The sequence below is a fragment of the Phoxinus phoxinus genome (assembly GCF_949152265.1).
Source record: "Phoxinus phoxinus genome assembly, chromosome: 6".
Lineage (NCBI taxonomy): Eukaryota > Metazoa > Chordata > Actinopteri > Cypriniformes > Leuciscidae > Phoxinus > Phoxinus phoxinus.
Window position 1 is genome coordinate 22,320,494 of NC_136881.1, and position 12,958 is coordinate 22,333,451.

Sequence of the window (12,958 nt, forward strand, 5' to 3'; positions counted from 1 at the left end):
CTTATCTTGGGAAAGGAATGTTTTTGGTGTCATATTACATGTCTCTTTGTGTGTGGGTGTGTGTTGTAATGGAGAAAGAGACAACGCTCTCATCTGGTCACACAACGAATGAAGTGTATTAAAGAATCACGATTCATTGATCGAAAAGCAGCAGTCATTATTGCTACATATTCCCCCTTTTTGTTCGATTAAGTCAGGGGATGGACTTCATCGAACAACAAATTAGCACAATGGATGACAGGTGGTTTCAAGGCTGAGGGTTCAGCTCAAATGATGATGATGTGGTCGGTGGCTTGGCACCCCCTTTCCGGGGATTCCGTGTGAAACCTCCCGACACAGAGTTTGTGAGCTTGACTGTGGATGTTTGCATCTCGTTGCGTCTGTTGCAGGATGAAGGCCGAGACGAGTGTCGGGCGTGGTCGGTGACCTTGGAAAGATACAACAGTATCAGCTGCGGTCCAGGTTTGGGCACAGGTGAGGTATTCAGGCTTGGCGGTTGCCCATGCTTGGAGGGCTGTGTTGCCAGGAGCAATGTTCATGAGTTGGGACCCCCTTTTCTCAAACCAGAGATCTCCTTCTGGATCTAAGGTGACGTTGTAGTTCTTAAAGGATGGGAGTTCCGGTGCGGTCTGGTACTCTTTGCTCTGAAGATGATACCATGACCGGTTACCAAGGTGTGAGATGGCACCTGTCGGTACTTGAGTCGGCCTACTCTGGCTGAGCAGGTTGACACGGCTGGTTTTATCATGCGGTTCATGAGTGACAGTGGCTGTGTGCGCAGGTGTGTTAGCCAGCCATCGTTCACCTACAATCTTTGCTTGTGTTTCTGTGACTTGTGTGCAAGGCTTAGCTTCAGCAGGGCAGCGTGTGTGGCTGACCAGGGGTTGCAACTCGCAGATTCCTTCAGCTGGCGTGTTGATGCTGGAAGCCAGCACAGTTCGCACAAGGCTTAAGAATTTCAGGTACGGTGGGATTACACCTGTGGCTAGGCTGTCATTGGAGGAGCTGACCTCCCACAGCATGTCTATCGTTAGCGCTGTAATCAGCGGAGTCTGGGCAAAGTCTTTCTGGAAGATACTAAACAGCGGTTTCATGGAGTTCACAGTCTGGTTCGCTGCGTTGACACTGGACATACCAATGTTAAACAGAGTTCTGGCGGCAGCTACGGCTGCGAGCAACGCTCCCAGGAACCGTTCGGATCGGTGGTTGGTGCTTAGGAGTCCTGATTGCGTGACAGTCACTTTCTCAAGTTGGTTGAGCAGGTGTTCGACCTTGGCTTTGGCGTGAGAGAGGGAGTCCTCTGTCCGTTGGGCACTTGCCCAGATGTATGGGGCTGCGGTGCTGGGGTAGTGTGCTCTGTAGACCGGGCGGGACTGGATGAGTCGACCATACACTGGCTGAGTGTAGGTTCCGCAGTCGGTGATCAGAAGTCTCAGTTGTTCTCTCGGTGGCAGCTGTCCTCTGGATGGCTGACAGCACAGCATGACGACCCACAGCAGCAACCTGGTACAGATGACAGGGAGAGAGAGAGAGAAAGGGAAGGAAGAGGCAAACGAGGGTTGTCTTTGGTTGGACAGGGCAGTTCTTTTGCTTTGTGGGTGGCAGCTAGGTTTAGCTCGCCTTGGCCCATGTTTTGTCACATCTTTCTGCCAGCCTGTCGCTTGCTTCAATGTCTCGTCAGTGACTCTGGTGCTGTGTTGTGCCGCACATGATGCGTCATAGATAAACATTGGCATGACCCCCCTTTTGCAACAGTTCAGCACAAGCTTTTGCGCTGTGATGTCAACAGGTGCAGAACCCGTAATGTTGTGTGTATGCAGCGTGTGCATGTTATGCAGCGGTTTGAGGCACTGGCTGTCAGTGAGCTCAGACGGCGTGCAAGGGAGGCAGGAGGGGTATAAGTGGAGGCAATGCCAAGTCGTTGTTGTGGTGTCAGAAGCCCGCATGTCCGCTATGTTTGGTGTTGCAGACAGCGGAGCCTGCGTAAGAGGCACAGGGTTAGGCAGTGTAGCCTGTAAAAGTCTTGTGCAGTGTGTAGTCGCTGCAACGTTGAGGGCGGGTGGGTGGGTCGGGTGTGACCACCGCTTTCCGTTTGGTGCGCCAGGCTTGGCGCGGGCATGAGTTTGTTCATGTGGCTGCAGGTCAGTCTTGACCTTGGCGCAGCATTTGTTAAAGTCTTTTGTGGGCTGGAAGGTGCAGGGTAGCGAACTTGAAACTTGACCTGTTGCTAAGTCTGTGTCGTTGTGACTGGCTGTGGGAGTTCCCATGAACTGTGTGACCTGGCAGTCTGGCTCTGTGGAAAGTCTCGTGACCTCTGTGATCTGACAGTCTGGCTCGGGTGGCCTGTGTGACTGGATGGGGAGAGGTTCTGGCACTTGAGCCCAAAGAGTTCGCTTTTTGAAGTCCAGTAAGGGCTCGAAACGATCCAGCAGGTCTTTGCCAATGATGAGTGGATGAGTGTTCATTGGTGAAACGTACACAGGGTGAGTCAGCGACATAAAACCTATTGACAGGTGGATTAGAGTTAGCTGTTCGAGCCGGATGCTATTTTGGCTGTATGAATGCACATTTAGCTCACAAGTGTGGGATTCAAAAGTTTGATTCTGTCTCTTAGCTTCGACTTTGAGTCTTTTGAAAAGTTGAGATGAGATCACAGTGAGGTCTGCTCCTGTGTCTATCAAGGCTTCAAGTTTCACTTCCTTCTCCAAAGTGCAGGCTAGGTAGGGTTTCCTGGTCACCCCCCTTTCAAGAAGGTTTCCCAGAAACTGTGGCACCGGGGCTGTTGTTGTCAGCCGGAGTGAATGGTAGGTGTTGTCAGTTTGTGATGCAACAATGAGTGAGTGAGTGGAGCTGCTATTTGGTGATGTAACAGCAAAGTTCATGGGTTGCGATTTGATAACAATGTCTGGTGGGTTGTCCCCGGGAGGGACGTGTGGCTTGCTGCGGGGGCAGCTAGCCGGAACAGCACTTCCTGGGACTTTGTGATGTTGGTCCCAGGTGTGATGTGTTGTGCTGTTTCGTGTAGTGTGTGCAGCTGTCAGCTGTGGTGCTGGAGCGGAGCTGTCACTTTGTGGTGTGACAGCTAGCTCTGTAGTCTGTGGGGGACGAGCAGTGTTCGTGGTGCTTGGCTCAGGCAGATGGCAGTCAGACAGGGTGTTGGTTTCAGTTCTTATGCTTAGACATAAGATGTCTGGTTCGTCCTTGTCTCTCTTGCGATGTTTCTTGTGAAGAAACTCTTTCAGCATCCTCACGATCTCTGCTGTCTCCGACGTGGCTGCACTGTGTTTTTCTGGTGTGCGATGAGGCTTGGGCTTACCAGTAGCATGTCGAGAGGGGTTCCAGGGCTGGCTTTCTGGGCTTGGAGTTCTGGACGGCGGGTGATGCAGGTCCCAGAACCTCTTAGAGCGCTCGCTCCGATGCTTTGGATGAGCACCGTCACGGTTGTGCTGCCCTCTGCTGGCTTGGAACGGTCTTGACTCTCTGTGGTACAGTCTGTGACTGTGGTGCTGTTGGGCGCCTTCTGTGTCTAGCTCTGAGCAGTGCTCAGAGACAGAGTAGGTTGTGGGGTCTTTTACAGTCTTTTTGGAAATAGTCTTTTGCTTGGTGTAAGCTTTGTGGACCAAGTCACGTAGCTGTTGGGTGGACATGCTACGTGGACAGGCCAGAACGCCTAAGTGGTGACTCACTGTGGGATGCAGATTTCGGAGGAACAGCGTCCTGAAGTTGACATCTTCTTCCATACCGGGCTCGTTTCGTGCTCCGAAGTAGGCGTGTCGGAGTCGGCCGTAGTAGGTCTGTGGGTGTTCAGGTCGGGCCTGTTTGACGTCCATGGCGGTGAAGACCCCTTGTTCTGATTCTGGATCAGAGAATTCACGGATCAAAGCTTGTCGCAGCTGCTGGTAGTCCCTTTTGACAGACTCTGGTTGACGGTCTAGGAAGCTGCGCACGTCACGGCTAGAAGTAATTCTGAGCAGGCAAAACTTGTCCCGAGCTGTCACGTTGGCGACAGTTTGCAGGTGAAAGTCAATGTCTTGAAGGTAAGCATGTACATCATGGCCTCCTGCAAGGTTTGGAGTGAACGTGGGGATGTTTCTGGCCAACTTGTCAGAGTTCGTGGGGGAAGAGCTGTGGTTGGGGGCCCAATCCGTCTGGAGGGGATTCTGACCCTTTTCAGCTCCGCCCCCTTCAGCTTTGGGAGCCGTGCCGCGATTAGCGGTGAGTGTTCTCTGTGAGGGCCCCCCCCTTTCTGCTGACAGGGGTTTTTGTTGGCTGGCTGGTGTGTACCGGCTGGTCAGGGGAAACTTTGTGGTGTGTGTTTCCCCTACCCGGTCACTATTAAGTCTGTAAGAATGTCTCAGTTCTCTGTGAACAATGTCAAGTTCGTCTCTGAGATCATGTCTCTGCAGAGTAAGCTCATGGATTTCAGCTCTGGCCACCTGTAAGTGTTTTTCACAGGCTGTGGCTTTAGCGTTTTTGTCTCTTAGTTCAGTCTTTGCTCTCTCGAGGAGAGCGTCACTTTGTTGGAGTCTTTCGTCGAGTTCTTTACAGGTTTCTTTCTCCGACTGTTCTCTTTGGTCTGTGTCGAGGCGAAGATCTTGCAGGGCCTTTCGAAGTCTTTCTACTTCTTTCTGTAGCTCTGGATCTGTGGCGTCCTCTTTCTCGGTCTGGAGAAGAAGCTGGTCTAGATGACTTTGGGTGTGGGCCTGGTTCCTCCGGGCCTCCTCTGCTTGAAGCTTTAGCGCTGCTGCTTCCTGCTCCAGGTTGATGTGGCTCCTTTCGCTGAGCCGTGCCTGGGCGACGAGTTTGTGTGCGAGGCTTCCGACGATCTTGGCCCAGTCCTTGTAGCTGTAGCTCTGTGTCGGATCGTGGGTCATCAGTTCGACCAGGTCGGTGTCCAGCTGTTCTCGGCTCAGGGGCTCTGTGTCAGCGGCGTCTCCGGGCAGGAAGTCGGTCGTCATGGCTCTCAACCACAACTCGAGTTCGTCCCACTGGGCAGCCATACTGGACGGCCGTGACCTTGGCACACTGTAGGCGAGAGAGAACACAGAACACACACACAAAGAGACCAATGCAAGTTCGTTTTAAGGTTAACGAGCTATGATCATACGGTTATGCCGTTTATGAGAATTTTAGGGCTAACTGATGCCAACAGTTAGACAGTTCACGGAGCCAATTAACTTGGGTCGTCTGAGGACCTGCACTAGGGGTTGTGACGAGCAGTAGCCTGGCGGGTCACGTGGTGGCCCCGGCTGCTGGTGGTCACTCCACTACTTAGTTTCCTTGATGGCTCTCTCTGGTTACTGTTTCTAGGTGAAATGAAAGAAACAAATCACAACAGAACAAAGGATAGAACAGATCAAAGTGAAATAAGATCAAACAATAGTAACACGGTATGTGTCAGAGAGAATAAGGAGGCCTAAGCCTATTACCACTGCCAGAGTTTACGATAGGGCCTACAGGTGAGTGGGGGCTATCGGGGTAGAAAACCTAGGAAGATGGTGAGGCTTGGAGAAAAGGCTAGGGGCCAAACACTTAAATGACCGGGGAATATCTAATATTCTGTGGCTTATACTAAGTGTATGGGTTTTACCTTATTTAGTCTGCCTGGGGTGAAATGAGGTCACTCAGGTGGGAGCCAGCGGCGCGGTCAACCTTCTTGACGGTCCCAAACACTCGACCGCAGTGGACCCGGGCCCTCTGTTACTCTGTGTACCACGGTGCGACCTTCTCAAAACAACTTGCGACCTTAAACACAACCTGGCAACGCCAAGGTGTCAACTGCCAGACAGCACGACAAAAATGGGGTTTTCCCCGGAACCCGGCCCCTGCAGCAGGCCCTGGTTCAGGTACTTGTCCCGAAATTGCCTTGTGTGTCAGCTGGCGTGGTTGACTTTACCCTTGGAGTGCTAAATTGCTGATGTAGCAGTTGCGTGCCACCCCAATGGTAAGAGACAGAGGAGTCCGAGACTCACGCACGGCCGGTGTCGGTCGTGACGACCAGGTGACCCCGCTCGCTGGAAACCAACCAGAGATGACTGTCAAATCACCACAGCGCCCTAGGGAGAACTACACATAAACACACAAAAAGGGGTAAACAGGTGAAAGTTAAAGTCAATTAAGGCTTTCTTGTTTAACCAAGTTTAGTAATTATCTATGTAGAAATAAAGGCAAAGGCTTTGAAATAATGGTAAAACAAAAAGGGAATTATGATAACGTTGGTGATTATCAGAATAACCTAACCTAAAAGAGAGATAAGAAAATTAGGAATAAAAGTAATAATAATTTTTTTTTTTTGAAAAAAAAAAATTTATAAAAATTTTTTTTTAATAAAATAAAATAATGAAAAGTCAGGATGACCCCAGAAGAAGAGACAGGCCGCAGTAGTGGGTCTGTCCCACAAAAGGGGCGTACCTCCTCTCAGCGGTCACCCTGTTTGAACAGACAAACTCATTCAAATTAAATTCAAACTGGTTTAAATTCAAATTGAAATAAGCCTGTGCCGAAATGTAAAAATCAGAGTGATATTTTATAATAATCCAGATGACGTTAAAGCATCAGTAATTACTATGAAATAATCAGAAGGGAAAAATGAAATAAGTACACACTTCAAAAGAGTGAAAGGGAGGAAAAGAGTGGCACCGACTTAGTATCCACAAGGCCACACGGTGGCGCTGTTTCCTTCTAGTGGATCTCAGTGGCTGTCAGCCAAACACAATTTAAATCCAAAGTTTAGATCTGGTCTAAACTCAAATTTAAATACGCGTGTAGGGGAATTTGAGAAATCAGAATGATATTGTACAATAATTAAGATGCATTAAAGTATCAGTAATTATTATAAAATAATCAGACGAGAAAACAGAAATAAAGCAATTCACACAGAATTGGAAACAGAGAAGCGAGTTGAATGAACCGCTTTAGCGGGAGGCGGCCACTGGGTGGCGGACTTCCCTCTATGGGCTCTCAATGGCTGGGCTGGGATTTAATTTAAGTTTTAATTCACCTCTTGTTTGAACCAAACTCAAAGTAAATGTACCAGTCACAAGCAGGAAAATTGTCTAACACAAAATAATATTCGCACGAGCAAAGCTGGAAATGCCAATAATTATTGAGAATTTAGACATAAGCTAATTCACTATTCATCATAGAACACTTGAATTTAGCAGTACGAGAGCATTATCTGAAACGGCCACGAGATGGCGTAGTCGCGCTCATGCAGGCTGACGTCAGTGGGAGGCGGTGCTCACGCAGGGTGACGTCGTTGGGGCGCGTATTTTGAGACTTGAACACCTAAAAGGACCTCTGGTGTTTAGTCCGCGGAATTACAACCAATTTTAAATGTGACTCTAAAGAGCTCAGAGCGTTCAGCTCAGTCACGTGCTGATTTTCTGCAATAAAATCACAAAGGAAACAAGATCTCTACAGATCTTCGGGTGCTATACTGCACAAGAGAGAACGTGTCAGGACTTCTTCACTGCACTTTATTACTCAAATGTGGAAAACAGGAATTATCATCTGTTGTTGGGTTCCCGTAAACATTTAACCACAATAGCACTTATGATTTAAAAATGTCTTAGGTTTACAAAATGGGTAGCTAATCCAATTTTCGACCAGGAGTTATCGTTATTTTAACGATCTAATATTATTATTAGGCCTATTATCGAAACGGAGGAGACTCGCTCTGTTCCAATCTACCGTGTGAACAAAGAAACTCGTTTGATTTCAAGCGGGCTAAAGCAATATTAATTACAGGCTGAACAGAGATTCTTTTCTCTAGGACATTTACCGGTATTGTCACTTCCAGCGTCTGTTAATATGCTTGAGCTGAGCTGGCTCGGCGCCAGTCAGTTCTTCAGTGAGCGCGCGTGGGTTCGCATTTGGGCGCGCGCGTTTCCTCACTGAACCGCGTGGACTCTCGCTGGAGCACGCGCGTGGGTAACACAATATTAAGAATGTACAGTCCGAGACATGTACAGAGATTCTGTTCTCTTTACCGAAACAATATTAATATAATACATCGAAGTTTATTTTAGCAATTAACAGAGGCTGAAAATGTGAAACATATCTTAGCAGGGGTCAATTTGCTTTGACTGAGATCGGCTTCGTGCCTTCTAACAGTCCTTCAGTGAGCGCGCGTGGTTTTTGCCTTACTAGGGCGCGCTTGTTTCCTCAATGGGAGCGCGTGGGCTCTCGCTGGAGCGCGCGCATTACGTTAATACACAATATAGACAGACTGAAACTGATTTGCTCGTAAAACACAAAGTTTGAGATTGCGCGTAATTTTCTCCACCAAAATGTAATCTATATGCCTCGGACTCTTGGTCCGTATGAATTAGCTCAAATGATCTATAGGGAATTTTAATAACTAATCATGAATATGATTAATATTCTGCATATTACTTTACATTCAATTATCGAAATTGAAAATGTATAGATTATACGAATATATGAATAATCGATCACAACGTCTTATAATTCCTCATTCATATCAATAATCTTATTTAATTTCGATTATGAGATAACCTTTAAGGGAAATTCATGTAATGATCAGATAGGTGTTTGTCCTGCAAAAACCATCAAAGATCACCCATCAACCTCTCAGTAAAGCTATCTCCTTATAAACTCCAAGAAACACCAACCTTCTGGCCGTGAACATTAATATTTCTGGTGTTTATAAAATTAAAACTACTTAAACAGGGAGCGCGGTAGCTCTAATCTACCTCATTGACGTTTGTGGTTTTACGAGCGTTTTTTTCACAGACACAGTCTTGAATATATTGTTTTAATAAATGCAAACTACAGAATATAACGGATTACACATATTGATTATATATCTTACATGTGGACAAACAAGACGAATAACAGATGAGAGAGAGAAAGTGAGAGATCAAGAGAGAGAGAGAGAGATTATTCTGCTTTAAGCTGGTGCTATTGAGCAGTAGTAACGCACACCTCGCACGCGCGGGGAGCGATTTACAGAGGTTTTTGGTCGTGCGTTTGGGAGAGAGAATAAGAGGGAGAGAATGAGATCGAGGGCCGGGGCGCGCTCGATTTGAATGTGGAACAGAGAGAGAGAGGGAGCGAGGGAGAGAGTGCTCTGGGGCCCGCGCTCGATTTGATTGCGGGACAGAGAGAGAGAGATAAAGAGAGGATGAGAGAGAGAGAGAAAATGGTCACGTGTGACCATAGAACAGCAAACATCACAGACCTTTGAGAGAGACATCAATCAAAACACCTTAAAACATTAAAACTCGTTAGAGCTTGATACTTGCAAAAGGTTCGTTTGCGTGCACGAGCTGTGTCCAGCCTGTGCGTATTCTCGGAGCAGAGTGCGTGCGCTCGTGCTGAGGCGCGCGTGCTTGTTGCCAGAGCAAGCTGTTCGCGGGAGTTTTGAAGAAGGCGCCTCTTTGGAAGGGAAGTTGCTGAAGGAATTCAGGCTTCGTTCGTTTGACTCGTAGGTGGAAACGAACACAGTGGAATTTGAAAATTAAACAAAAGACTGAGATAAAGCAAATAAAAGGAGGGAACTCCTGAAGGAGTTCAGGTCCGAAGATTTCACATGATGAGTAGACGAAGGCAGGACGCGAGAGACAGGAGGGGCTTTGGGCTCTCTCTTTTAAAGGAATGTAAGGATAACGCCTTCTCATGGCGGATCGTCCAATCACCTTCAGTGATCTGAGAGCGGGAGACTTTCCTTTGTCCGCTGGGAACATCCCTCTTGCTCGGATTACCAAAGCGTTTGACTTAAAACTTTTCGGCCCCAGAAATATGAAATGTGTAAAACAATGTACGTTACTGCATTCTGCTATCGGAATTCGACTCCGTTAGATTTAGAGAATTACAAAGATACGAAACACATCATATTAACATTAATAGGAATACAACATTTGATTATTATGCATTAGTATAGACATTTAAAAGTTTAATTAATACATGCTATAATTGTAAACTAAACCCAAATCTGTCATGACATATAAATGGCAACACATAATGCATTTGGTAATGTTTTAAATATGACTTGTTTGAAGAAAAGTCTCTTGGTGTGTGTGTGTGCTTATCTTGGGAAAGGAATGTTTTTGGTGTCATATTACATGTCTCTTTGTGTGTGGGTGTGTGTTGTAATGGAGAAAGAGACAACGCTCTCATCTGGTCACACAACGAATGAAGTGTATTAAAGAATCACGATTCATTGATCGAAAAGCAGCAGTCATTATTGCTACAGCCATCAGCATCACACTTGTTGTGGCAAAAATTCTCATTAAACAAACATCACTGCGTAAGAGACACTCCGAGTCAAATTATAAAAAGAGAAGTATTTATTCTTGCAAGAATAGGTTCAGTCTAATACACAGAAGTTGCCCCGTGCAGAAGAGTGACACACTCAAACACAGACCAGGCATATCTCTTATAGTGTCGTTTCCAAGGCATCTCCCCCCAGGGCCCTCCTTCCTTCTTTCCAGTAGTTTTCCACAGACAAAGGACCAATATCTAGTTTAGATTTATCACTAGTTGACCCACTAAGCCCCCCTACACTCAGAGGTCCGAGGTCTTTGCCCGTCTGTTTTCTAGAGTGTGTCCCCCTTCTGTCTCCTAAACACATACATTTTAATGTAAGTAACAGTTTATTTTTTAGCTTAGTCAGCATTAGCTCAAACAGACATTTCAATTGACATAATTAAGCAAAATTTACTTTATCTAAACGTTAACCTTAGCCTACCTTTTATGAGAAGCTTCGTTACATGGGGATCATTAATAACCGTTGCGTACGAACAAAACATGCCCCGAAAGAGGCGTACGTCGCTTCCGACGCATAAGTTGTGTTTTATAAAAACAAACTTAACGGGAAAATTTGCGCACCTGCACGCAAACTTATCTGACCCATGCGTACGAACGTTTGGAGATGGAGCAGTTTGGCGACACCGATGGTGAGCTGGAGTTAAATGTCTTTTTGCTCACTTTTAGACAGAAATTCTAAATAAAATGATATACAAAATGATAATACAAATATAATTTCACTCACCAAGCCTATATCACTTGAAGCAAATATCCAGACCTTATGTCCGCACCAGCGAGCGCGTTGGGCCGTTTAGTGAGACGCATATCTAACGGTAGATGAAGTAAAACTATAAATCTTCATTATGAGTTCTAATCACAGTGCATGTTCACAATAACTGTTTAAATAAAATAATGATTTAATGATTTTTTTTTTTTTACTTCTGATATAAACATTTAGATTAAATATGACATTCTCATTGATGGAAACACTATGAAATTTACTGAAATGTTTAAAAAAAATAGGCTATATATTCAAAAATAGCCTATAAATATTTGTTGTGGATGCAATGCTTTTGAACACTTTTTCTTTGGCATGCAGTGTTTTAATGTTTTAACTACAGATACAATTGCTTATCATGATAATAGCAGATTGTGATAATGCACAACAAGGTCTGTTTCCATTAAAAATATAAATCAATTAAAAATACTATTTGGTCAGTGGAAAAGATTGAGAAAAACTTTCTCTGAAATGTATTTTACACTTTTTGATTTATTTATTCAAAAACAAGGCAAGGATCCTGTTGAGGCCTTACGTTCTCCCTGAGGTTTCTCCCCTGCCCTAACAAAGGAGATATTGTGCCTCACTGGGACTTGATGTTTAGATTCCCGGATTGCGGTGCAGATGGTGTCCGCTACTACCTTCAGCACCTAGTTTTGGCGCCACGTGTACCTCCCCTGTCCTAGTGCTACAGAGCAGCAACTCAGGATGTGCTCCAGGGAACCACGAGCCGGACACAGAGGGCATGTTGGTGTTTCTGCTAGGCCCCAGATGTGAAGGTTAGATGGACTTGGGAGGACATCATACACCGACTAGATCAAGAACTTAAGTCTTGCGGGTTCTGACTTCCATAGTTCTGTCCAGGTAATCTTCCGGGCGGCTGCATGATTCCAATTGGTCCAGGCTCCTTGCTGGCGCATTGCCACGGTCCTACTTAGGCGATCCTTCTCCACCTCAGCACGAATCTCTCCCTGCACCATCTGGCGTCTCTCTTGTCCTTGGGCTTTGTCGTAGCGTGGTTTTATGTGGCTACCTAGACCCGCTCTTCCCACTGCCACAGCGCCAACTAAGACACCATGTCTCAGCCTCGCTTCTGCCTTTCTGACTGCCTCTTGCGCTCGCCATTTCCTCCCAGTTCTGACCTTGATACCGGCAGAAGAGACTCTGGTGTCAGCAGAGTCTCTGTAAAGCAGCACCTCCCTGGCTCTGGTGACTTTGAACTCCTCAGTCAGGCCAGTAAAAGGAAGCTGCAACTTGTTGCTGTGCCCATACAGAGCAATGCTGCTCAGGCTCTTCGGCAGACCCAGCCATCTACGCAGATATTGGCTGATATTACGTTCAAAGCCCTCCACAATGGATACTGGGACTTCATAATCAGTAGCGGCCACAGGAGTCTTGGCAGGATACCATGCTGGTATATCCATGCCTTGAACTTTCCCAGCTCCATGTGGGCTGCCTCCACCGCTGCCTTGTCCTTCAGGGTGCTGTCGAAGATCTTTCCTAGGCTCTTCACGGGCTTCTCTGACATTGTTGTAATTGTGACTCCATCCACATAAAAGCAGTATTTGTCCTCCACTCTCCCCTTTCTCAGGACCAAGGATCTGGACTTGGCGGGCTTGAACATCATTCTTGCCCATGCCGTGATCCTTTCCAGACCACGGAGGAGCCACCTGCACCCTGTCACTGATGTTGATGTGACAGTCAGATCGTCCATGTAGGCTCAGATTGGCGGTTGGCGAATGCCGGATCTGGACAGGGGACCCCTACATTCCACCTCAGCAGCCTTGACCAGCATGCTCATCGCTAGGGCAAACAATACCACTGAAATGGTGCAGCCTGTGATAATGCCCTTCTCTAGGCGGTGCCACGCAGATGTTACTGTTCCCGAGGTGAATCTCAGGTTGAAAC